This window comes from Amblyomma americanum, chromosome 3 (genome assembly GCF_052857255.1).
Source record: "Amblyomma americanum isolate KBUSLIRL-KWMA chromosome 3, ASM5285725v1, whole genome shotgun sequence".
NCBI lineage: Eukaryota > Metazoa > Arthropoda > Arachnida > Ixodida > Ixodidae > Amblyomma > Amblyomma americanum.
In genome coordinates, this window is record NC_135499.1 from 22,938,902 (window position 1) to 22,966,296 (window position 27,395).

At 44.4% G+C, this 27,395-nt stretch overlaps 1 protein-coding gene and 1 pseudogene across 1 annotated transcript in view; one reads left to right on the forward strand and one right to left on the reverse strand.

Annotated features, from left to right (window-relative positions):
• LOC144126319 (uncharacterized) overlaps positions 1 to 20,526 on the forward strand; it is a 36,708-nt pseudogene extending 16,182 nt beyond the window's left edge.
• The window catches only part of LOC144122895 (uncharacterized), a 281,124-nt gene that overhangs the window by 46,535 nt on the left and 207,194 nt on the right, over positions 1 to 27,395 (reverse strand). The window lies entirely within an intron of this gene.

The following is a 27,395-nucleotide window of genomic DNA, read 5'->3' on the forward strand; positions in this document are numbered from 1 at the left end:
GAAAGACGCAGGTTCAATCTCAGTGGCGGTCGAAATTCGATGGAGGCGAAATTCTAGACGCCCGTGTACTGTGCGACGTCAGTGCGCGCTAAAGAAACCCAGGTTGTCGAAATTTCTGGAGCCCTTCACTATGTCGCCTCTCATAGCCTGAGTCGCATTGGGATGTTAAACCCCCCTAAACCAAACCAATCCAAACTAATTTCAACCATTTTGATACAATATGTAGGTAAAGAAAAGCGGCCACTTTTTTTGGGGCAACTAATTCTCATTTTCGAGGGCAAATTCATTGCCCACTTCGCTGTAGCGGACAGCCCTTCGGAAAGCCAGGCTACTGTTGTTCAGGGGAAGCCCGCCTAGCATATATAAGAAAGCTGATCTAGGAAGGCAGCTTGAATGTCGTTGATTCACGTCTTCTGAAGTGACATGCTTAAGTACCATACTGCGATACCATCCTTTATCAATCACAGTTGTCCACTAGGTTGATGGATTCCTAGTGTTGCGCGAGAGTTGGACGTTATAATATCAGCAAGTGACACTTTGAAACTTCAAGGAAGAGAGAAACCTATCTTTCGCAGCTAACTGCCGAAAGATGGCAGTTTTTAAATTATAGACCTTGCGCTTTTCTTCAGCGCAAATCGTGTGCTGACAAGACAACCTATGGGTGGCGAAGCCGCTTTTGTGTTCCCTATAAGGCTACTGCCAAAAGCTAAATAACGACATGGCAATATCGTACTTGCGCACACCACTTCAGAAGACCAATGCCTCCCAGCTGCCATTCTGGAGCAGGCTTCTCATATATGCAGTGCGGGCTTCCCCAGAACAACTGGCTTTTGGAAAGGCTGTTCGCCTCAATGGTAGCTGATATAATGACTGGAGGTTCCTTGAAAAACAAGAACCAACCGTGCAAAGTGATTCCTTATTTACATAGTGCATCATACTGGTTGTAACAAGTTCCACCAAAATTTATGACCAGGAAGTGTTCATGTCAAATGAAAAGGTGCGCTAAACGTCGCATGAAGACAAGTACGGATAGATAGATAAAGAGGAGGAGGGAAAGACAGGGATGCTAACCAGAAAGGGGTTCCCGTTGGCTACCATGCACTGGGGAAGGGGGATTAGGGTGCTAAAAGGAGGAAGAGAGAAGGGGAAAAAGGCATAACACACACACACATGCACAACGCTGTCACAATTTGTCACTCAATCCAGTCGCTCTGAAGTAGGCAAAGAGTGCCTTGTATGCCTTGAGGGCAGTCGACTGCTATGGCCACGGACCGAGGATCTTTTGCTCTGTTAATGGGCGAGGATTGAGGCGGTCCAGGGCACAACACAGTGTATGTCTTGCACTCACAAATGCAGGGCACTCACAGAGAAGATGAGCGATGGTCTCCTCACAACCGCAGCTTTCACAGGCAGGACTGTCGGCCATCCCCATCCGGAAAGCATAGTGGTTGGTAACAGCAACGCCGATCCATAAACGGCATAACAATGTTGTGTCACGACGTGCTAAGTTACGTGGAAGACGAAGGCGCAGTCCAGGGTTCAGTGCCTTTAGGCGGAGGTTGCAAAACTCTCCCGTGTTCCACGCTAAAAGTGTGAGCTCCAGCGCCAAAGGGCGGAAACCACAAGCTGCGTCAGGTCTTGATATTGGGATCCTCACAGGAAGTCCGTCGTTGTGAGCCGAACGCGCAGCCGCATCGGCCTGAAGATTACCGTAAATACCACAGTGTCCTGGCAGCTATTGAAGAATGATGTCATGACCTGTGGAAACGTTGCCGTGGTACAGTAGACGGATCTCAGCAACAAGTTGTTCCTGCGACCCGCGGCTTAGCGCAGCTTACAGGGCTTGAAGGGCTGCTTTAGAGTCGGTGAAAACCGTCCAGTCATGTGGAGGTTCCTGACTGATGAACTCTACCGCAGCCCGTAAGGCTGCGAGTCCCGCACCAGGTGAAGATGTTGGATAGGTCGTCTTCACTTTCATGAAGATGGATCTGGCCGGTATCACAACCGACCCCGCAGAACTGGTCGAGTGAACTGATCCATCTGTGTAAACATGTATGCGGTGACTGTAGTAAGAATGCAGGTGATTCAATGTCAGTTGTTTGAGAGCGGGTAGTGATACACCAGCTTTCTTCGTAATTCCAGGAATATAGAGGTGAACCCGTGGTTCATGAAGACTCCATAAGGGTGAACATGGACTTGACGCAGGGGTGAACTCCGATGGAAGATATGCGCGATAAGCTTCAGTGACTTTGGCGAATGCAGTACGCGGCCTAATTACTGTGAGTGCTGCGAGGTGATGACAGGGAACCCGTGTGAGGTGCCGAATATGTGTGCTCATGGTGTCAACAGCAATGTATGTATTAACAGGATGCTCCTGGGCAACAAGAACAGTTGCTGCTGTTGATGCACATTTAGGCAGTCCAAGGCAGATACGGAGAGCTTGCGCTTGTACACTTTGAAGAGTCTTGATATTTGTCTTTCTAATGGAACTGAATATCGGAAGGCTGTACCGCATGTTGCCCAGAAATAGGGAACGGTACATTTGCAGCATAGAGCGCACTGATGCGCCCCAGGACTTTCCCCCGAGGAAGGAGAGGACGTGGACAATCGCAATTAGTCTCTTTCTCATGTCGTAGACGTGTGGACTCCACGAGAGGTTCCTGTCGATGACAACACCAAGGAATCTGTGGCTTCTCTCATAGGGAATGGCTTCACCATTAATGAGAATGGTGTAGCCTGACATTATTTTGCGTGTGAACGCCACAAGTGAACACTTATCGGTCGAAATGTCCAGGCCCTGCAAGCGAAGATAAGATGTCAATATCGATGCCGCCTTTTGAAGTCTTGCACGAACTTGAGGATTGGTCACCCCTGGTGTCCAAATACAGATGTCGTCTGCATATACCGAGATCTGAGCTGATTGTGGTAATACGTTGACCAGGCCGATGAGAGCAAGGTTGTAGAGAACTGGGCTCAGCACTCCACCCTGAGGGACTCCGCGCGGATTTCGGTGTAAGGACGTTGGTCCGTCCGCAGTCAGGACAAAAATCGACCTCTCTGATAAATAGCTGCGTATCCAGCTGAACGTGCGGCCTCCGATCTCAGCAGCTTCCATTGCGTCCAAAATGGCCTGATGCGTTACATTGTCTTACGCACCCTTGATATCCAAAAACAATGCCACGGTCAATCTTTTCAAACTTTTGCTGTGTTGCACCGACGTTACAAGGTAAACCACGTTGTCGATAGAAGAGCGGCCCCGTCGGAACCCAGACATGAAGGTTGGATAAATCTGATATCGCTCCAAGTACCATTCCACGCGTGTGAGCATCATTCTTTCCAGGACTTTGCCGACGCAGCTGGCGAGTGCAGTTGGACGGTATGATGAAAGGTCGAGCGGTGATTTCCCAGGCTTAAGAAGTGGAAGCAGACGACTGGTCTTCCAATCATGAGGAACTATGCCAGCAGTTCATGACTTGTTATAAGTGTCCAAAAGAGCCTGTCGAGTTTCTTTGCCAAGGTTGGCAAGTGCGGAGTACGTCACACCATCGGGCCCTGGTGATGATGACCTTCTACAACAAGCCAGCGCAGCATCAAGTTCTTCCATGGAGAATAGTGCATCCATCCGGGAATCCCGTGAGGGTGGGACATTGTTGCAGTGCAGCGTTGCGCCTGGATTCGGAGGGCCTGTTATTCTTGCGCAGAAATCTTCAGCTACCTCAACCACGCTGCGCCTTTGGTGGAGCGCTACGGATTTGAACGGGTAGCGCTGTTGAGGGTACATGCGAAGACCCCGAATTACACGCCAAACGCGTGACAAAGGCTTCCGTGGATCAAGTGTTTGGCAAAATGTCCTCCACCGTTGTGTTTGCAGTGCCTGAATTCTGCGCTGAATCTACTTCTGTATGCGCGTAGCATCTCTTAGGTCTAGGCGTGACTTTGTGCGTCGGTATATGCGCTCTGCACTGCGCCATTGTGATCGCCGTCGCTGCAATTCAAAGTCAAAATCGGTGTAGTTAGCGACAGGGTTAAAGAGGCAGGTGGCGTGTTTCATGGCCTCCTTAATTTTTTGTTCAAGACCGGTAGAGAAGCCCTCTGCGCAAGCAGCCTCCATAAGTAATTTAAAAACTGTCCAGTCAATGCGCTGCCTACACGTGGCTGGGGAAAATGCGGAATGGCCGGTAATAATCAGATAGGTTGGGATATGGTCGCTGCCATGGCTTTCTACATCCGAAAACCACCGGACGCTGTTGTTAAGGCATGTTGAAACGAAAGTTAAGTCCAAGCAGCTGCTATAAGTCACCCCTCGTATATAGGTCGGGCTTCCGTCATTCAGGAACTGGAAGTCATGGTCAGAGGCGAAGGACACAAGCTGTCTTCCCCTAACGTCCATCCTAACGCCTCCCCACATCATGTGTTGAGCATTGAAGTCACCCATAATAACCCACGGAGCAGGTGTAGCTGCCATCAAACCACTCAACCTTCTGGCGTCGAAACTACTTGATGGCGCCAAGTACACCGCCAGTAGCGTAAACGTCAGGTCACGGCTCTTCACTGTCAGGCAAACGTACTGATTGTCTCCGTTCGGAGGAACTGAATGTTGCATATATGTAAGTTCACGTCGAATGTAGACGATGACTTTGCTGGATCTGTGGCACGTGGGTGATGAAAATGCCTCGTAACCAGATATTCGCAAAATTGCCGGGGTCTTCGGTTCACAAATCACAAGAATGGGGAAGTGATTCTCGTAGACGTAGTGCCGTAAATCGGAAATCCGGGACTGGAGCCCACGAGCGTTCCATTAGAAAATGAATGCTTGCTTGACTTTCTTTTGAAAAGACAGGTGCGAAGGAGCCATGATGCCGTCTACTGTAGAGCCGCAAGAACTGAATGTAGCACATCCAGCACTTGAAGTGCGCTATGTGCTGCTGGCGTGTGTAGGGTGGAAAGCAGAGCACGCATGGCATTCATTAGTGTTGTGAGCATTGCAATCACTTGCATATCTGGGCCATGGCCTTGATCGTGCCTGTTGGCTGGATCAGTCGTAGGCGCTGCACACTGCCTTGAGTGCGCCAACATCCCTGACGCAGTAGGCGTAGAAGGCTTTGGCAGTGGTGGCCAAGTTGAATCTGAGGCAGAAGGTCCAGCCTCACCAAGCGCCGGGCTCCCTTGATTTGGTACGGGTTTCGGTGGAGGCAGACAAGCTGCATTTGGGTTTGGGGCATTATTGTCAAATGTGACTGCTTTCTGTGACGACCTTCGGCGGCGCGAACGACGTCGTCGCACCTTTGCGGCGGCTTGTTTGTGCGTAGAATGATCTCGCACCATTTGCTTCAGTACCGCCCGCTCGGTCTTTAGACGGGGGCAGTCTTTCGAGGAAATGTCATGAGGGCCGTGGCAGTTGGCGCACTTCAAGGTAGTCGCGCGGCAAACGTCACCGCTCTGGGACTCGGAGCATCGCGGGCACACGATGGAGTTGATGCAGACGCCGCTCACTTGGCCGATCCTCATGCACTTCCTGCATTCTCACTCCATCTTTTTACCTCCTTTCATTTGGCGGAATAAATTCATGTGTTCGCGCGCTAAGGCTTTCAGTTATAAAAAGTAGCACGTCTCAATCGTTTCTCATTATCCGTCTGTTTCACTCGAAGTATGGAGAACCAGTACCAACTAGTCCAAATTTCTGTTTTACCAGACCAGAGCTTCTTACATTCATAGCTAAACGTTATTTTTGGGAAGTGTGGAATTCTTTGACAATGTGCTTTCAAACCCTTATCGCGTCCGCCGTAGGTGGGCAGGCAAACTTTTAAGAACCACCTGGGTTTTTTTTTAACGTGCACTGACATCGCACAGTACACAGTCCTCTAGAATTTCGAAATTTGGCCGCCGCGGCCAGGATTGAACGCGCTTCTTTTCGGTCAGCAGCCAAGCGCCATAACCACTGAGCCACCGTGGTGGGCCTCTACGATAATGGGCATTTATTCATTTATTTGTTTGTTTATTTATTTATTGATACCTCAAAGGCCCCACTACGGGGTTTTACGTGAGGGGTGGGCATGGAGTACGACAATAAAGATTACAGTTGAGTTTACAGGGGATTTTCAATAGTGGTCTTGAATTGATGGTTTTTTAACAAGGCGATGTGGGTGAGAAGGTCGTTCCAGTCCTGGGCTGTTCGTAGGAAAAATGACTTCCGGAGTGTGGCAGCATGAGCACGCTCGGAATAAACGGCTTTTTGGTGCCTGTGGCGGGATAAGCGATGCGCTGGACGGATGAAGATGTTGTCCGGAGGCAAGGCATGAAAAAATATGCGATATAGGAAAAGGCGTGCTAGTTTTTGACGGGAAGTTAAGGGGCGGATGTCAAGTTGTGACTTAAATTCGGTGACGCTGGTGTGATAAAATAATGGGATTGTATGAACCTAGCCGCAAGATTCTGAACACATTCGAGCCAATTGGTTAAGTTAGCTTGATGAGGATAGAATATTGAATGAGCAAACTCTACTATGGGTCTGACTAGTGCGACATAGGCGATAAGTTTTACACTAGGGGGCGATAAGGCAAGGTTGCGGCGTAGGTAACCAACAGTGTGGTTAGCAGAGTTAGCAACTTGATTAATATGACTGCACCAAGATAGGTCTCAGGAAAAGGTAATGGTTAGGTAGTTAATTGTGTTGGTTACGTTTAGAGGACAGTCGTTTTGAGCCGGTTTGAGAAGCCTGTCGCTTTATTCTCACAATTCTGACATCAAAACTACCTTGAACTGTTGTTGGCCACATCATGTATTTACAGAATTAGAACGATTGGAAACAACAAGCGGACCGCTAAAAAATACTTTCCTGCGACTTATAGATTTGAAGGTCACGTTTTCATTCATGTGTGCTGACTATACTGACTGGAAAGGAACAAGGCACTGCATAGTGGTGGTTCAACAGCGCAAACACACAGAGAACAAGTAAGAGACGAGACACACAAGCCAGCGCCGAACTTACAATTGAGTATTTATTAGGAAGAAGCACGTCATATATACACAGGAAACAACAGCGCACATGCGCAAAGTAAACAAGAATCCTAGTGCTAGTACAAGGTAAAAACCGCTTTAAAAGCACGTGCGTATCCCAAGAACCGCTACCAACTTTGTAGCATGTTGATCTCTCGAGGCAATAATGTAACATATGGCGTACTCACGCACCCGGTTACTTTTTCTGATAATATGAAACGCCTCAGCTACTTCTCCATTGAGCTGGACAGAATGAGTGAACAAGACATCAGTATCATCAAAAAACGGCGTACATTTGCGCGTGAAACAATGCTTAGCTAGGTTAGTTTCTTTCTTTATTAAAGAATTACCGTGCTCTATGAGCCGCCCGTTAACGCAGCGGCCAGTCTGGCCTATGTAGGTAAAGCCAGACTAAGGTAAGGTGTGTGTATATATGAAGTGCTTCTTCCTAATAAAAAATCAGATGTAAGTTCCGCGCTGGTTTATGTGTCTCGTATCTTACTTGGTCTGTGAGTGTTTGCGCTGTTGAACCACCACTATGCATGAACAGCAACTAGCCCAATCTGCAGTTCTTCTACAAAAGGCACTGCTTCTATACGCCTCCGGTCTTTCCAAGATTATTAAGCAGGGAGGGGAAGATGCAAGCATAAAGCAGGAAACCAGTGTCGAAGAGAAGCTACTATAAGAATTTTGGGGCAGAAAAAAACAAAGAACATTAGCAGAAACAAGTGGCCAAAAACCATGCTACACAGGCATACTACACAGTACCACGAAGACTGTAAGAAAGGCTGGCACGGATAAGCACGTGTCAGCATGAAACAAGTTATGTGGCATGTGTGCGAAGGGTAACAGTAAGTAATCAAGTGATCTATGTTAAAACACACGCAAGAAACAGTATGTGAAATATGTGCAATTCTTTATGAAACGCCATTATAGTGTGGCCGCAGTTACACTGGTCAAAACCAGCTCACATATGAACGACCGGCTCCAGAAGCACACAATTTACCTGAAGGGTGCTATTAGTAGTCATCTAGGCAAGCACTGCCAGGCGCATATATGAGATCCCCAGCTCTAAGTCAGCACTTTGATTTCTTCATACACATTTAATACACCAGAGAAATCAGCTGAAGTCGTCACCATTAAACACAGGAGCGACACATATGTGAGTGCCCTATCCATCGCGCCTTTAGACGAAGAAATATTCCGTGTGATATGGTTTCATTATTACATTTCTTCTTGTTCGCGTGTTTTGGTGCATCTTACATCTCTTGCCCGAATGAGATGCAATTTCAACCTACGACTGTGCAATAGAGTGCGGTTGTTAGCGTTATGCTGTCGTTCTAGCTAGGCTGCCTCCTGTGTAAGCGATGTTTTAATCAAAAAGATCATACATGTGCTGCCTCGTTCATCAGACACGACTGTAAAGATTATGTGGTCGGAAAAAACGATGGCATACTTCAATGCTACTGCATGTAGTAGGACTTGCAATGATATCAGTGTAAAAGAAATTAACAAAGATCCTGAGATATGTTACACTTATGCAGAGAAAGCAAAGCTGGCCAGACAAATCGTTCAAGTGTACTGAAGGGCAAAATGTGATAAATGATGTATAGAACAGATCAGCAGTTTAAGGCACATCTCTCGAAACTCTCCCTTATCTTGAACACATAATACATCACTTTACAACAAAACATCGTGCTCAAAGGCTAGCCATAATAAAATAAAAGCCCCAGGACAGGAACAGAGAAGATGCACAAATATAGATGTATAAACATCTATGCCTGTACTTTAATTATCTATGCTTGGATCAGTTTCTTTTGGTCTCCTGCTTGCGTACCATGCTGGTAACAAACACGTTTTTATTTTTCATATAAAATTTAAAAAAATGCTGTGGAAAGCTCACAAATCTCAAAGCCTCTCTCAAGTGAGGTCTAAGCTTATAAAGTGTTTGCGATATCGATGATGACAAGCACTTCAACCATCATGCTGCCCCAGCCAGAACAATAAATATCTTGTCCCAGTTAGGTTTAAAAAAATGTGGTTCAGGCGAGTCATGCGTTGCTTTCCTTAAAGAGTAGGGTGACGTGATTAGGATTTTTTTGCTACACCTCGCGAACAGTGCTCGTGCGAGGGCATTGCAAAATTTATACAATGGCTCAAAAAAAGGGCTAGCCATAACCGACCCTTACAAAAGTTGGTAACTTAGCAACTATTGGCAGCTTATTAATAGTTTACAGAATCATGACCTGGGGCTTGTATCTGGTATGCTGAAAAAGCAAAATAAGTCAAGAGCAGTTCTTGAGGCCATCAATTTACTCTTGCGTTCCCATTTGATCTCAGCTTGCTGGAGCATGCATAGACGATTTGGATTTAGGCTTATACGCAACGCCATTAACTTGCTTGGTTATGAAACGTTACATTTTATAGCAACTTAAAAGCAACAACACCAGACTGAGGCTACCTATCAGTGTCTTGTAGGTCGTGACATAAACTGTGCTAAACATTGGGGATTAGCCCCAATGTCTTCAACAAGAATAATGTGGTACGTGTATAGGATATTATTATGAGCATATCTATAGCAATAGAGCAAACACAAATACACTATATGGCAGCTAATGTTGCAATGATCACACTGGGCATTACAACAGCCAACCTGTATGAACAGCAATGGTCTATCGCAAAAGCTGTGTCAGGGCAGCTGGAATGGTACGAAGCTGCACGAGGGAGTACCAATGAATACGGTAATGAGGGGGTAGCATCCACATTGTTGAGTAAAGGTACTGCGAAAAATAATACAAACATGGACGAGAAGGGCACAAGGAAAGGCGCAGACTCGCGACTGGGTTTATTCAGAACAACACATACTTATACCTTCCACACCACCATGTCAGTCACTGAGCGCAAGCCAGAAATCTGCATTCTGTCTGATAAAGTCTTATCGAGGTATCACTCACGCAGTCATCTCTTTTGTGCCTAATGAAAAAAAGCCTCAGCAAGTTCACGCGCCATCTGGTCACGGCTACGCCTCAAAATCCTCGTTTTCGGCAGCAAAGGCAGGCATGGGCTATCACGCGTAGCCGAAGGGCATCCGCTACAGTATAGGGCAGATTAGATCCTTTTCCGGTTTTAATCGAAAGCTGGTGTTCCCTCAGCCGGTCGTTTACACATCGGCCTGTTTGACCGATGTAAGCTTTTCCACATATCAGTGGGATCTCGTAAACAACCCCCTCCGAGCACTTGACGAACTCAGTGGCGTGACGCTTCTTGCAACCTCGCACGCTCCTTTCTCGGGCAGCAATCCGAGGGCAGAGTGAGGCCAATTTGCGCGGGGCAGAAAATACCACCGGCACGCCGTAGCGATTAGCTACGTTCTTCAAGTTGTGTGATACCCTGTGTATGTAGGGAACAACCGTCGGCCTGATTTTTTCTTGGACGGGATCTTCCTGGGGTGCTCTCGCTTTCAATCTCCGTAGTAGCTTTTCCGCCACGGCGACGACAACTGGAAAAAGGAACCCAGCCCTCAGCAACCTACCAACCTGATTGTTGAGGCTGTCATGCACCAGATGAACACACGACCTCTCCAAGGCTCCCTTCAGGCAGAATGTAGCAATGGCCCGTTTTACCGTCTTGAAATGTGCGGATTCGTATGACAACAGGTCTTTTCGGGCTCGTGGCGAGTACATCCAGCAAGTGTGATCTGGCTTGAAAAACAGGTTGATATCTAAAAACTGCAATCTATTATCGTCAAGTAATTCGTAGGTGAAGGTTAGACCCCTCCCGTGTCGTTCAAAAACCGAAAAAATCTCTTGCACGGAGTTCGTGTGTGTCAGACCAGGTTGCTCTTTAAGAAAAACCAGATAGTCGTCCATGTATCTAAAAACCTTAAAAACATACTTGTCCAAATAACAAACCACATCACAATCAATACTGGCCAAGAAAATGTCAGGCAACACAGGTGCGACACAAGAGCCAATGCAAATACCCTCGCGTTGAACCAGGACCTGGTTCTCAAAGGTTGCAAAGGTTGACTCGATATAGACTTCAAGTAGTGACATGAAGTTTTCCTGGGACAAACCACTGGCGTTTTGAAAACCCACGACCCCATTATCTTCAATGCAAGAACTAACAGCACGAAACAGAGCATCATGTGGTATAGAAAAAAATAGGTGAAGTGTCTGAAGCATTTAAAGATTCAAGACCCTTTCATGGTAAAGAACTCGGGTGATGTAGTATCTTTCTTACAGGGTTCACCATCAGTGGGGTACGCTGATTCGTTTGACGTAGAAAACCTGTTTTTTCTATACCACACGATGCTCTATTACGTGCTGTTAGTTCTTGCATTGAAGATAATGGGGTCGTGGGTTTTCAAAACGCCAGTGGTTTGTCCCAGGACAACTTCATGTCACTACTTGAATTCTATCTCGAGTCAACCTTTGCAACATTTGAGAACCAGGTCCTGGTTCAACGCGAGGGTATTTGTAATGACTCTTGTGTGGCACCTGTGTTGGCTGACATTTTCTTGGGCAGCATTGATTGTGATCTGGTTTGTTATTTGGACAAGTATGCTTTTAAGGTTTTTAGATACATGGACGACTATCTGGTTTTTTCTTAAAGAGCAACCTTAAAGAGCAGACACACACGAACTCCGTGCAAGAGAGTTTATCGGTTTTTAAACGACACGGGAGAGGTCTAACCTTCACCTACGAATTACTTGATGATAATAGATTGCAGGTTTTAGATATCAACCTGTTTTTAAAGCCAGATCACACTTGCTGGATGTACTCGCCACGAGCCCGAAAAGACCTGTTGCCATACGAATCCGCACATTCCAAGACGGTAAAACGGGCCATTGCTACATTCTGCCTGAAGGGAGCCTTGGAGAGGTCGTGTGTTCATCTGGTGCATGACAGCCTCAACAATCAGGTTGGTAGGTTGCTGAGGGCTGGGTTCCCTTTTCCAGTTGTCGTCGCCGTGGCGGAAAAGCTACTACGGAGATTGAAAGCGAGAGCACCCCAGGAAGATCCAGTCCGAGAAAAAATCAGGCCGATGGTTGTTCCCTACATACACAGGGTATCACACAACTTGAAGAACGTAGCTAATCGCTACGGCGTGCAGGTGGTATTTTCTGCCCCGCGCAAATTGGCCTCACTCTGCCCTTGGATTGCTACCCGAGAAAGGAGCGTGCGAGGTTGCAAGAAGCATCACGCCACTGAGTTCGTCAAGTGCTCGGAGGGGGTTGTTTACGAGATCTCACTGACATGTGGAAAAGCTTACATCGGTCAAACGGGCCGATGTGTAAACGACCGGCTGAGGGAACACCAGCTTTCGATTAAAACCGGAAGAGGATCTAATCTGCCCTTACACTGTAGCGCATGCCCTTCGGCTACGCGTGATAGCCCATGCCTGCCTTTGCTGCCGAAAACGAGGATTTTGAGGCGTAGCCGTGACCAGATGGGGCTTGAACTTGCTGAGGCTTTTTTCATTAGGCACAAAAGAGATGACTGCGTGAGTGATACCTCGATAAGACTTTATCAGACAGAATGCAGATTTCTGGCTTGCGCTCAGTGACTGACATGGTGGTGTGGAAGTTATAAGTAGGTGTTGTTCTGAATAAATCCAGTCGCGAGTCTGCGCCCGTCCTTGTGCCCTTCTCGTGCATGTTTGTATTATTTTCCGCAGTACCTTTACTCAACGATGTACGACCGACTCGCCCAACAACATGCACTCCTGAAATAGCATCCACATAGTGCATAGAGAATCTGCGTATCGTGGATGACGCGCAAAGCCAGCCACCCGCATCAACCGAGCCTGGAATGTTCTTTTAGACGAGAGGCCAGCTAGAAGCTTGGGCAACGAATCCTGTCAGATACCGAGGATTAGGACCGGCGTACAGAGGAATGGTGAAATTGGTGCATCTTTGTGGTGTCATGTTGACCCAAAATTTTTTAAGCTAAGGCGCTGGCTGAAATTAGTGCCGTATTCCTTCATAGGCTGAGAAAGTTCCACTAGTCATGCAGCAGCATCAGTACGGCAGACATTGAGCAGGCTCAATAGCGGATACATTAAAAGACCATTAGTACTCCCTACCTACAAACAAATCCAGTGTAGCAGAAATTCAAAGAACTGTCCAAGCAAGAAGCTTTTCTGGTAAGGTACGTGGCATATGAGTATGTGCCACATATTTTTATACTTGTTTGGCTAACAGTGAAGCCATTTACACTGGTCATTCTTCAGTTAGTATCTTGTTTTGTGCCACACACTTTTTAAGACCCTAACAGGCCAACTATCTCAAATCCTGTTATATTTAATTTAGCCCAGCCACCCGTAACCGCCAGAGTGGCATGAACAGGCCTGTTTGTAGAAAGCAGTGGAGACACTGCATTTGAACGTGAATTCGTACATTTTTTGACCGATGAAACTTGGAAAACTTATTTGGAAGTGCACTAAATGAAGAAATACAAATTTTACTCTTATATATTCAGTACTCAGAAGTACTTGTATTTGGGCGTGTTGGTTCATATCTTTTCAGGAGACACAGGGGCGCAACAAAAACACACGGACATAGAAGTAGACAGGGACGAGCGCTTACTATCAACAGGCTTTTTTTGACGTAGATCGTTAATATACTTTCGCCTACCCAAGCGCCACTGTGCGAATCACAAGCACGTGGGTAACAGAAAACACCAAAAGAAATCGAAAGGTAGGCGATTACAGAAATCTATCTAAGAAAACCGTTTCAGATCGGCGAAGCATTACCGACGAATCACTGATGCAGTTATCTCCTTTTTTTTCTGATGTATTAGGCTTCCACCAGTTGCCGTTCAATCTGAACGCGGCTTCTCAACAATACTCTACAGTCCGATAATCGGGGAAAACAGGCGACCTTAGTCTTCTTAGAGCATTCTTCTTGGCAATGGTCCGGGAGATGGGAGCCTGTCTTCTTTAAAAAATTTTTGTGCTCCAGAAGGCGCTGGTTGAGGCAGCGTCCAGTTTGCCCAACGTAAACCTTCCCGCAATTGAGCGGGAACTCATACACAACTCCTTTTTTGCAGGTTACGTGGGGCTTACGGTGTTTTACGCCACACTCTTGCCGTTTTTCTTTTCTTCTTATGCATGCGCACAGACCGGACAACTTTCGCGGAGCAGAAAAAACAACTTCTACTCAGTACTTCTTGGCCACCTTCTTGATGTTGTGGGAAGTTCTGTGTACGTATGGTACCACCTCCGGCCTTGAACACTTCGTTGGGTCTTTCGCGTTGCTCTGCTTGCTGCCCTTCAATTGTTTGACCAAGGGCTGCGCCACAGCAAGAATGAGGGAATCAGGGAAGCCTGCCTTTTCCAGCCTTGAGACCTGTGACAAGAAGCCAGCGTACACAGCGTGGTGACAGGACTTCGTTAGTGCCGATGAAAGACATTGTAAAGCGATAGCCCTTTTGACCGTCTTAGAATGATTAGAATGAAATGGTAGCAAATCTTTCTTTGCGCGCGGACAATACCGCCAGCAAACATGTGAAGGGTTAAATGTTAAGGTGATATCTAAAAACTGCAGTTGGTTATCACTGCTTGGCTTTTCATGGGTAAAGGTGAGTCCCATGCCTTTCCTACCAAACGTATCTAAAACATCAGCTACGGCCTCGTCAAAACTAAAATCACTTTCCTTGCGCCAGTCTTGGGAGGAGCCGAAGTACCGGAAGAGTTTGCGTCCGTCCTAAAGGAGGGGCCGAAATTCAGCGTCCCAGCCATTGTCAAGCCTCACGAATGGCTGTCCCTGAACCGACGACTTGCCAACCGAACGGAGCAAGAAAAACAGGAAAGGTGCCTCCTGGACGGCATCGACACCATCACGAGGTCAGTCAGTAATACGAGTACTCCAAACCACCGATCCGATCCCACCGCAAAGGTTGTTGCTTTTTTCAAAGCCAATTCGCTCGAGGTTATGGAGGCGGACAAAGAAAGCGGTTTCGTCATTATTCCGTCAGGCCTTTTCAACGAAAAGGCAGTTGAAGCCGTCACCAAGTCTTTTAAGACAGTGGAAGTGAAAAGATCTTCAGTGAAGAAAAGTGCCATGTCACTCTGCGAGGAACTTCGACTGCACAGACTAGCCGGCGCCATTGGGAAGGCTGAAGGGAATTGTTTATCGTTTTTTTTCACCGCAAAAACCCACAAGAGCGGCATTCCTTTTCGGACCATAGTTAGCGAAAAGGGCACATGGCAAAAGGAAGTCAGCCAGTTCCTGCTCAAGCACCTCAGGACACTGCAAGATGCGGACCCTTATGTCACTAAGAACTCTGATGAAGTGATAGCCTTTGTTCAGTCTGCGAGGAATATTAAGACCGGTTTCTCAATCGATGTTAGGATCTTTTCTATTCTATTCCACACCAGCCTCTGTTCACCGCGGTGCGTGATTGTATAGATAGAAATGGTATCACCGCGTTTCAAAATGCCACTGGTTTGAACGTGGACAACTTCATGTCATTACTAGAGCTTTACCTGAATGCCACTTTTATTGAATTTAATGATCGTACCTATCTTCAAAAGCAAGGTATTTGCATAGGCTCTTGCGTAGCCCCGGTTCTTTCTACTATTTTTTTATCGCAAGTTGACCGCTCTTTGAGTGAAACTTTTGACTCAGACCGTATAGCGCATGTCTTCAGATATGTAGATGACTACCTGGTTCTGTTGAAGGAAAGTGATTTTAGTTTTGACGAGGCCGTAGCTGATGTTTTAGATACGTTTGGTAGGAAAGGCATGGGACTCACCTTTACCCATGAAAAGCCAAGCAGTGATAACCAACTGCAGTTTTTAGATATCACCTTAACATTTAACCCTTCACATGTTTGCTGGCGGTATTGTCCGCGCGCAAAGAAAGATTTGCTACCATTTCATTCTAATCATTCTAAGACGGTCAAAAGGGCTATCGCTTTACAATCTCTTTCATCGGCACTAACGAAGTCCTGTCACCACGCTGTGTACGCTGGCTTCTTGTCACAGGTCTCAAGGCTGGAAAAGGCAGGCTTCCCTGATTCCCTCATTCTTGCTGTGACGCAGTCCTTGGTCAAAAAATTGAAGGGCAGCAAGCAGAGCAACGCGAAAGACCCAACGAAGTGTTCAAGGCCGGAGGTGGTACCATACGTACACAGAACTTCCCACAACATCAAGAAGGTGGCCAAGAAGTACGGAGTAGAAGTTGTTTTTTCTGCTCCGCGAAAGTTGTCCGGTCTGTGCGCACGCATAAGAAGAAAAGAAAAACGGCAAGAGTGTGGCGTAAAACACCGTAAGCCCCACGTAACCTGCAAAAAAGGAGTTGTGTATGAGTTCCCGCTCACTTGCGGGAAGGTTTACGTTGGGCAAACTGGACGCTGCCTCAACCAGCGCCTTCTGGAGCACAAAAATTTTCTCCCGGACCATTGCCAAGAATGCTCTAAGAAGACTAAGGTCGCCTGTTTCCCCCGATTATCGGACTGTAGAGTATTGTTGAGAAACCGCGATCAGATTGAACGGGAACTGGTGGAAGCTTATTATTACATCAGAAAAAAAGGAGATAACTGCATCAGTGATTCGTCTGTAATGCTTCGCCGATCTGAAACGGTTTTCTTAGATAGATTTCTGTAATCGCCTACCTTTCGATTTCTTTTGGTGTTTTCTGTTACCCACGTGCTTGTGATTCGCACAGTGGCGCTTGGGTAGGCGAAAGTATATTAACGATCTACGGCAAATAAAGCCTGTTGATAGTAAGCGCTCGTCCCTGTCTACTTCTATGTCCGTGTGTTTTTGTTGCGCCCCTGTGTCCTCCTGAAAAGAAAATATATTCAGTAGTTTTGAGAAACGTTTTTATGTTCTTCATTGCTATACCAAACTTGCAGACGCCTGGCGTGATAAGAAAATGTGATATGAGCCTAGAGTGCAAATAAATTTTTGGCCAAAGGAATGACAGATATTTCTATCAACCTGCGTTGCTATCGAGAACTTTACATCCATGCTTGCATAATTCACTCATTACAGTCATGTCAAAGCAGTGCCAAAGTGAAAAAATGAAAACTTAATTCAGAAATCTTGGAACGTCACTGCATAAAGTATTTATCAAGGAACACAACACAGCAAACTGCAATAAATCCAATGAAGCCAACATCATGCTGTGCTTTCTACAGGTACGACAGTCAGGTCAAAAAACACTAGATAAAACTCGAACATTCACGGATATCTCAACCAGTCTTTGCTACCTCGGGTCTCAAAAATCATCATTCAGGTGACCTTTGGGCTGTTCTGGGCAAAATTTATTTGCATTTAATCATAAAACCCTTATAGATACGAAATTTGACGTTTTATAAAACTCAGTGTTTTTAAAGATTTTTAAGATATGAAAGCCGCGTTCTCTGCTCTCGGCATCATTTCATGAGATTACGAAATCTCATACGAGGTTAACTGTAACGGAGAAACGGGGCTAGTTTAGTCCAAAGTGTTTGGAGAAAAACCCCAATGTGAAGAGAGTTTTAGTGCGTAGTTATATTTTACGATATTTCCTTCAACCCTAGCTGGTGACACTGATTTGGCTTTTTCGCGCTTAGTTATAATAAAATTTTCTTTCTCACCTTCCTGTATTTTCCTTGTGCCCCATGTAGCCTTATGCCTGCTCCTGTGTAAAGCTTGGTATTTAGAGTGGAAGTGTGTTTACAAATAAATGAATATTGGAGCAATAACTCATTGGCATTCACCAAGTACAGCCATATTGTAGTTTACAGCTGTGTAGAAAATTTCAGGTGAAAGCTGAAAGTAATTACTACAGTAACTAAGATTACTTCCAAAAAAGTAAACAGGACCTCGGAAATATGCCACCCGTACATAAAATAGCAAGCTCTGTTCACCGCATTTATATGACAGCAGCAAATATACTGCAAAATTGGTTTTAGCAGTAAGCCTTGGAACATAGCTGGTTCAGAATTCTATTTTTTTTTTCAAAGGAAAGAAATTCAACGCCTGTCTTTTTCTGTTGTACTTTTGTATTTCTTCTGTACTTGTCTTTTAAAGAGATAATTTATTTGCTTTGAAACAAATATGCTGCCTTTGAGTAAGTGTGGTCATTTACAAGCCCACGGGGCGATACCAGTTCACGGCTTTCAGTAACATAGCATTCGTCAACACGGCGTGCCTATTCATGCTCGAATGGACTGAACGGCTACATTTTCGCTATTCTTTGTCCAGAAGATCTGATGCTGTTTGACGACAGACTGTAGGCTTGGGTGGAGAACGAGATGTGCTAGGGGAGCTACAAAATGAATTCTGGAAGCAAACGAGGTTGGAGAACAATCTGTTTTCATTGACGAAGTGTATAGAGATTGCTGAAAAGGAACACAGGCCCCTATGGCTGGCATTTTTGGATATTAAGCGAGCCTACGACAAAGTTATTCAAGAGTATCTGTGGGACATACTGGGCACATTGGATGTGGAAACGGGAGTAATTAATCTTTTAATATATATATATATATATATATATATATAAAATCACCAAAAATTGAAGAAACATAACAGGATTTAATTCACGACGTTTCGGCTGGAGGACCAGCCTTTTTCGAAAAAGGCTGGTCCTCCAGCCGAAACGTCGTGAATTAAATCCTGTTATGTTTCTTCGATTTTTGGTGATTTTATATTATATTGACCAAATCAGCTGACAGAAATCACTTTTGGTATATATATATATATACACACATGAAGGATGGAAGTATTTTTCTTCCACTAATCCGCACTATAAATTTAATAAAAACAAAATAACATTCCCCATTGCACCTTGGTTTCGGTGACTGCTGGCTTCCTTCACACACACACACACACACACACACACACACACACACACACACACACACACACACACACACACACACACACACACACACACACACACACACACACACACACACATATATATATATATATACATGAAGGAAGCCAACAGTCACCGAAACCAATGTGCAATGGGGAGTGTTTTTCTGTTTTTTTTTAATTTATAGTGCGGATTAGTGGAACAAAAATACTTCCATTAAGCTTTGATTTTAAAGAAAACTACTTATAAAGCAGCAGAAAAAACAACCATGCCGCCGGTGGGAACCGAAATATATATATATATATATATATATATATATATATATATATATATATATATATATATATATATATATATATATATATATATATATATATATATATATATAAAGGTAACAGAGTGGTTATAAAATGGGGAAAAAACGTATCAGAGACTGTAGAGATACAGCGGGGGCCTAGGCAAGGATGTCCTCTGTCTCGTTTGTTGTTCATGTTGTACCTGCAAGTGTTGGAGACCAAGCTAGAGAGGAGCGGACTAGGCTTCAACCTTTCCTTTTTCATGCAAGGAGAATGGATTAAACAGTCATTCCCGGGACTAATATACGCTGATGATATAGTGCAAATGGCTGACAACAAATAAGATTTACAGAAGCTGATACACATATGTGGTACAGAGGGAGATATTAGGTTTCAATTTTAGTGAGGAAAAATCTCCAGTCAGGATATTGATTTTTGAGGGCGGCGAGCATAGAATACAGGAGTTCACGCTAGAAGTAGTGCATGAGTGCAAGTATCTTGGGGTGTGGATAAATAACGGTGCTGAGTATCTGACAGAGCATGAAAAATATTTAATGAATGAAGCTAGTAGGAATGCAGCTGTCATGAAAAATAGGGCACTAATGAATTACAATAGGTACGAAGTGGTAAGAGGGATCAGGAATGGGGTGATGGTTCCTAGCCTGACTTTCGATAATGCGGTCCAGTTGATGAGACCAGATGTTCAATCAAAGTTAGAAATCAAATAACGTGGCGTAGGAAGGCTAGCTTTGGGAGCACATGGCAATGCACCAAATCAGGGGGTACCGGGTGATATGGGATGGGCGTCGTTCGAGAGCAGAGAAGCTAGCAGTAAGATAGCATTTGAGGAGCGATTGAGAAAAATGGGGGAAAATCAGTGGGCTAGAAAAGTTTTCAGATACCCGTATATAAAGAATATTGACACAAAATGGAGAAATCGAAGTATAAACATGACAAGCAAACATCTGGACAGCAGTAGAGGGGAAAATCAGCTATTCTCGGTTAAGAAAAACGTTAAAGAAACAAAGGGAGATCTGTGGAAAACAGGGATGCTGACGAAATCAGCACTGGGAGCATATAGGATTTTTAAACAGGAAATTGCCAAAGAAAATATCCAGGATAATTATCGGGGAAGCTGTTTGTTGTTTGAAGCAAGGACGGGAGTTTTGCGGACTAAGACATATAGAGTCAGGTACCACGGGATAGACACGTTGTGCGTTGCGTGCGGAGAGGAGGAGGAAACGGCTGAACACTTGATACTTTTCTGTAAAGGGCTTCACCCTACAGTGGAAAGCAGCGGGGATGGTTTTTGCAAGGCATTGGGGTTTAAAAACAGCGAAGGGAAAGTAGATTTTAAGCGGGTAGAAGTAAAACAAGCGAAGGTTATCTGATTGGTGGCTAAAATCAAGACAAGAGTAAAATTTCCTAAGTGATGGCTAGGTGACTTGAGCCACAGCCCAATTTTACGGGTTCCGCCATCCATCCATCCATCCAGTTGAGTTTGAGAGCCGTTGTTGACAGTTGAGTTCGACAGCCGTGATGTGCGGACGCATGTTTCAGTGTTCTTCGGATTACGCGTGTTGAACGAGACCGGAGGAATTGACGACTACTCGAGCGCCGTGACTACGTCAAATAGATTAGTTCTTTCCTTTAATATTATGAGTTTAGATTTACGCTACTTAGGTGAAGTGGAGGCGAAATAGCAGGCCAGTGACCTAACGGCCGGGTCTATTGCGGCCGGCAGCTATAGATTTTCAGGGCTCATTTGTGAGTTAATTGGTTTAGACAGGTAGTTAGTATTCCTTTCTAGGTGATTGGCTTTTGCGGTAGGCAGAATTTTATTTGAGCAGGTGATTTCAAGCAGTTTTTTCTTTTCTAGCATTTTATGGTAGTAATACTAGAGTGCTGCTAAGATCGTCAAGCAACTGAAGGGGAAATGCAAAGAGTGCGTCAGTGAATTTGAAGGAAACGCGCTTCAAATCTGTAGAGGAGGCCAAAGGCACGGATTTTATGTGCAAATGCTGCGTATTAAGCGCACGCCTGGACAGGGCTGACGAAGCGAACACCAGGCTAAAGCTTCGTATGAATGCCCTAGTAAAAGAGCTGCGGGTAGAGAGGGCAGACAAGCGGAAACTTCAAGAACAGCTTAGTCGAGTGTTGGAGGTAAAAATGGCTCACATCGCTAAGCGAAGCCACATCGGCGGACATTCCAGCGCCAGCCACGCGGATGGGGCTTGCACAGGTATGGACAGCGATAACAAAGTAGGTCAGGCAGGTTCATACAGAAACAGCTACGCACACGTGGCAGCTAGGAAGTCTGGAGGCGATGGAGAGAAGGGAAACAAGCTAACGCCAAGGAGTGAGGTCGCAGTCACTGATTAGAGGCACCATAACCTGGAAGCTAGAGGGAGGAGGAGAATACACTAGTGCTTATCGGTGGCGACTCAAATATGAGGAGGTGCAAAAAAACTATATTGGAGCATGTAAAGGTTGCTTAGCGGGTAGCAGTCGGGTCATTCCCAAGCAGGAGAATGGACGCAGTACTGGGAGAGACAAAAAGTGATCTTTCTAAAAACGTTGCATAGCACAATTTTGTAGTGTTAGCGGCGGGGTAAATGTTGTCTTGAATGGTGGAGCCGCACAAGTAGTGAAAAGATTAGCGGAGGGAGTTGACGATATAAGGGCGATAGCACTAATTCTTCTACCGTGCCAGTTGGTTCTGGGGTTCCTCAAGGATCTGTCCTTGGCCCTTTACTGTTCCTGATTTATATTAATGATCTGCCTGCTACTGTTAACTCTAGGATTTGTTTGTTTGCCGACGACTGCGTGATTTACCGTAAAATAACTAACGATTCCGATATTCGCTCTCTCCAGGTCGATCTTAATAACATACTAGACTGGTGTCATAATTGGAAAATGGAACTAAATATTAAAAAATGCAAATCTATGAGAGTTTCACGTTCAAATACTACTTGTCCTCCCTATTTTCTTCACAGTCATCCCCTTGAAAGCGTAAGATCGTACCGGTATCTTGGCATACATATAACTAACACCCTGTCCTGGAAACTTCATATAGAACATATAGCATCTAAAGCAAACAAAACGCTTGGTTATCTTCGAAGAAATTTTACACTTGCTCCATCTTCATTAAAATCATTATTATACATGACCTACGTACGACCGCAAATGGAATACGCTTCATCTATATGGGACCCTGGACAGGTCTCACTGACACAGGTTCTGGAAACTGTCCAGAATCGTGCAACTAGATTCATTTTAGGCAATTACCATCGTACATCTAGCGTCACCCAAATGAAAAAGTCTTTAAACCTCCTGCCCCTAGCTACCCGCCGTAAGCACTTCCGCATCTGCCTATTCCATAAGATTTTCTACTCCAATTTTCAACTTCGCTCTCGATGGATTCAACCAGCACCGTTCATTTCTCACCGTCGTGATCATCAACACAAGGTCACAGTGCCTCATTGTAACACAGTGACATGTGCGCAATCATATTTTCCGCTAACTTCTAAAGAATGGAATTCCCTACCAGCATCATTAACTAGCATCACTGATTCAACTCAATTTAGAAGAATACTTACCACTCTGATTACATAATGATCGCTTTTATATTTTATTGGAGTGTTGTGTTCTCCACGTATTAGTATTGTTCTTAAACTATTTTATTAATCTGTTCCGTGTTCATTTTGCTCACTTCTTTTTATCCTGCCTCCGTTGTTCTATAGTTTTGTATGAATTGTGCTTTGTTTATTTTTCTTGTTAACAACTGCCCTTCCCCTCTGAAATGTACTTTGTACCTTGAGGGTATCACAAATAAATAAATAAATAAACTGCAGATCGTGGTGTGCACAGTGCCGGAGGTTCATGGACGGAACGGAGATGTTGCCATGGACGTTGTGGCTGTTGATTAATCAAGAGAAACGGAAGTTAAGCCAGGAGAAGAATTTTGAAGTGGCACACATAAACAGGGAAGTGCGTAGAGCAGGATTTGGCAGAAGCTTTACACGAGATGACACCATTTCATAGGAAGGATAGGGGCTGGCGCCTGGCAGGCAAGGCAATTTCATTTTAGGGGTTCCACTGCGGCTCAGAGCGTATTGGTAGGTAGAAGCGATGTAGAAAGTTTAAAAATGGCGGCTGATCCCAAGAAAATGACTGCTAAGAGGTTCAGAAAGAAAACTACTAAAAACAAATTTAACGCCAGGATCAGGTACATAAAAATGCAAAGGCAGTAGAAAGAGAGCGAAATGGTTATGAATACAACAAGAGTTAAAGGTCGAAGAAGCAGGTGTATACGCGCTATGCGAGACACATATCAGAGGTCTAGAAGATCCACCGTTTATTGATGGCTACGTCTGGGAAGACAGCAACAGAACAACAACGGAGAGGGAAGGAGGAGTGGTAGGTATGCTCATACATCAAAAAAAATTGGCAAAGAATAAAGTGAATTTGCAAAGAAAATCTGGGTATCAGATTCAATTGGCAGTAAAAGGTTTTGGCTAGGGGTAGTCTATTTAAGAACAGGAGACAAATGCAGGCAAGAGAACAAGGACAGTTAAGTGTATCAATAACAATATAAAGCAGTTTGGAAACGGTGCTGATATTATTCTGATTGGGGACATGAATGGCCACATCTAGGATCTGGAAGGATATAGAGATTGTAACGAGAAGTTAATGCTAGACTTCTGTGAGCGACACAACCTAGATATTGTAAACCGAGAGAAAAAGTCTGAGGGAGAAATCTCGTGGGAATCCCTTATCAGGCAGGCGACCATTGACTACTGCTTAATGTCGCAGCGGATGTACAGCAAGCTCGCAATAATGAAAATAGACGAAGAGGGGAAGCACAGCCTGGGAACTGATCCTAAGCGTATTAGTCTACAGTTGGGAGCCCTGATTAAAAAAGAAATGCAGAGGAGTCAAAACGAGAACGCGAAATAAATTACGAACAAATAGCGCTAATAACGGCCGGCATACAGGAAGCAATAGACAGATGCCCCATGGAAAAGTGGGATTATAATCAGAAGTACTCATTAGTACAAAAACAAAACGAGTAAAAGGAGTAAGCCGCTGGAGAGGAAGAGGAAGCCACGAAGTTGGCGGAATAAGGAAATTATGTACGCCATCGAACAACGACGGTTCGCTTCAAGGGAAAACAGAGGAGCAAAGAGGGCGAAGTTATCTGAAGAGGAAATAGGCCAAAAATGGGAATCTTATCGACAAAAAAAACATCAAAACAGCTAAACGGGCGAGTTGGCGGTGCATACTGAAAGGCAAAGAGCGCAAATACGAAGAGCAGAGCAGAAGAAAAACAGCACGAGCGCTGACTCAAAACTGAATGTGTACTCGAAGAAAGCAACACAATATATGGAAAAAGCGGAAAACCTATCAAAAAGTACACAAACACAAACCAGCGTTGTTACGTGGCATTAGGGCATGCAACCTCATTAACATGTAATAAAATAGATGGCTTGCTAACGCAAAGCCTCGTTTTCTTCCTCATGTGATGGGCTTCCATAATCCCACGTGTCAAGTGAGACGGGCGCATGTACAGGATATTAAAATAGTGCAAGAGAGCAAAACAAGATTGGTACTCACGGGAATGGTCAACGAGATTGGTAGACTTGTGAGCGTCCAAATTAATTGCATGCTCTTTCAAACGTCTATTAATGCATTACCCAGTCTTCCTGATATACACAATTGTCCACGTGACATTGAGATTTTATAAGCTACCCCTTCTGCACATGGCATACTTTGTTTCATGCTTAACCCCGCTGGCTACGTCGGATTCTTTTAGTGGCTCAGCCTTTCTTTCCAGAATTTCAAAAACCGTTTTGAGTTTCTTTGGTGCAGAGAAAACAACCCCAACGTAATAATTTTTTGCCCCATTTTTAAGACTATGTGAGCAGAATCGCAAACTTAGTTCTTTCCTTCTCTTTTACTGGACTATGCGCCAGAACTGAATTTCAATGCTTTTTGGCTGTCTTATTACAGCCCGATAACACAACGTGATAAAGTATCCAGCTTCTTTGAGTCTTTTAATTTGCTCATTGAAGCTTTTGGTTGTCATGTGGATATAAGGTTTTGATAACGCAGACAACACAGATGAGACCACAATTCCTGTTTCAACTGTTTTGGAATGACGAGGTTTGTAATTTAGCAACGGTTTCTCTACCGTTGGCAGGTATTCCCAACAGATATGCCCCGTCTCAACTTTCACACTGAGATCTAAAAACTGTAGCTTGCTGTCAACCGTGACCTCAATGGTGAACTCCAGACCTTGAGCATTTTCTTTAAATACATTTAGTACATCAGTCATGCGGCTAGGAAAGTGATTTTTTTTTCAGTAAAAAATAAGAAGTGATGGAGATAATGAAAAATGCGTGACGCCATTCCTGAAATACCTTCTTGAATGCCACGATCAACAAAAGACAAAAAAATATCGCGTAGCACTGGTGCCACTCAAGGTCCAATGCAAACACCCGCTTTTTCGGTATACAGTTTACCTGCTCATTCAGAAAACATAGACTTCTAATAAAAAGACAGCAGTTCAAGACAGCTAGCTACAGAAATGCGACAACGTCTAATAAACTGTTCTTCATCATATCTAGTGTTGCACATTTTGAAACCGCCTTCATCAATTCATTGTGAGGGAGCGAATAGAACAAATCGACCACGTCAACACTGAAGACAGTACAGGGTCCCGGGCTTTCATGCCGAAAAATATTTACGACACCCTCAGAGCTCCGAACTGTGAATGGGTCATTAATAGCTAAGGAACACAACGGTGTCTGCAAATAGCCTGAAATTGCATACGGCTAAGTGCTCTTCTCCGCCGCAATAGCTCGAAACGGTATGCCTTCTTTGTGCGACTTTGCCGAGAAGAAAAGTTTTAAACTAAGGCCTTTCGCCTTATTGACACCTGATTTAAGCCAGCCCAGGTTCAGACTCCTCAGCAAGCGCAGCTACTCTGGCTTTTACCTTTCCTGCTTTTGTCGAAATCAAGCACCCGTCTCGCTTGACACTTGACATTATTGAAGCCTACCACATGAGGAAGAAAACAAGACTGTGCGTTAGTAAGCCATTTATTTTATACATGATAATCAGGTTGCGTGCCTTGATGCCCCGTAACATCCCGGGTTTTTGTTTATGTACTTAATGATAGGTTGGCCGCTTTTCTCATATACTGTGTTGCTTTCTTCGAATAAACTTTCAGTTTAGAGTCAGCGCTCGTCCTGTTTTTCTCCTGCTCCGGTCTTCGTATTTGCACTGTTTGCCCTTCAAAAAAAAACAGCAAGTGCTGGTCCTCGTTCTGGCTAAAATAAAACACTCCTCTCATCGCTGGCTGGCTGAAGTTCGCGATGCAAATAAAGGGGGAGCAAGAAAATTCTGGAACCATTTAAGCTGGCTGGGGAACCGAATCAAAGAAATTAGGAGAAGATTCAAGATGCTGATGGAAAATGTTTAGAGGGAGATGATGCTTTGAAGTACATCGCATCAATTACAGCTGAGTCATTTAGGAGTGACGATAGGGTTGTCTAGATTACCTCAAATGAGAAAGCAACACAGGACGGCCCAAAACAAAACTGCTTAAAACTGACCAGTCTTAAATGGAAAAAGGTGGAAGCGAATATTCCAAAATGGACATCCGCAGGGATCGAAGAAATTTCAATCAAGCTCATTAATTAACTTTGAACAAGAGGCAAGGGAACGCTGATAGAAGCATTGGAGGCAGTCATAACAAATAAGGAAATTCCGCACAGCTGGAAACCGAGTAAAGTAAATTAAATTTATAAAGAAAAAGGTGGTAAGTTGAACATAAAATTCTTCCATACATACATACATACATACATACATACATACATACATACATACATACATACATACATACATACATACATACATACATACATACATACATACATACATACATACATACATACATACATACATACATACATACATACATACATACATACATACATACATACATACATACATACATACATACATACATACATACATACATACATACATACATACATACATACATACATACATACATACATACATACATACATACATACATACATACATACATACATACATACATACATACATACATACATACATACATACATACATACATACATACATACATACATACATACATACATACATACATACATACATACATACATACATACATACATACATACATACATACATACATACATACATACATACATACATACATACATACATACATA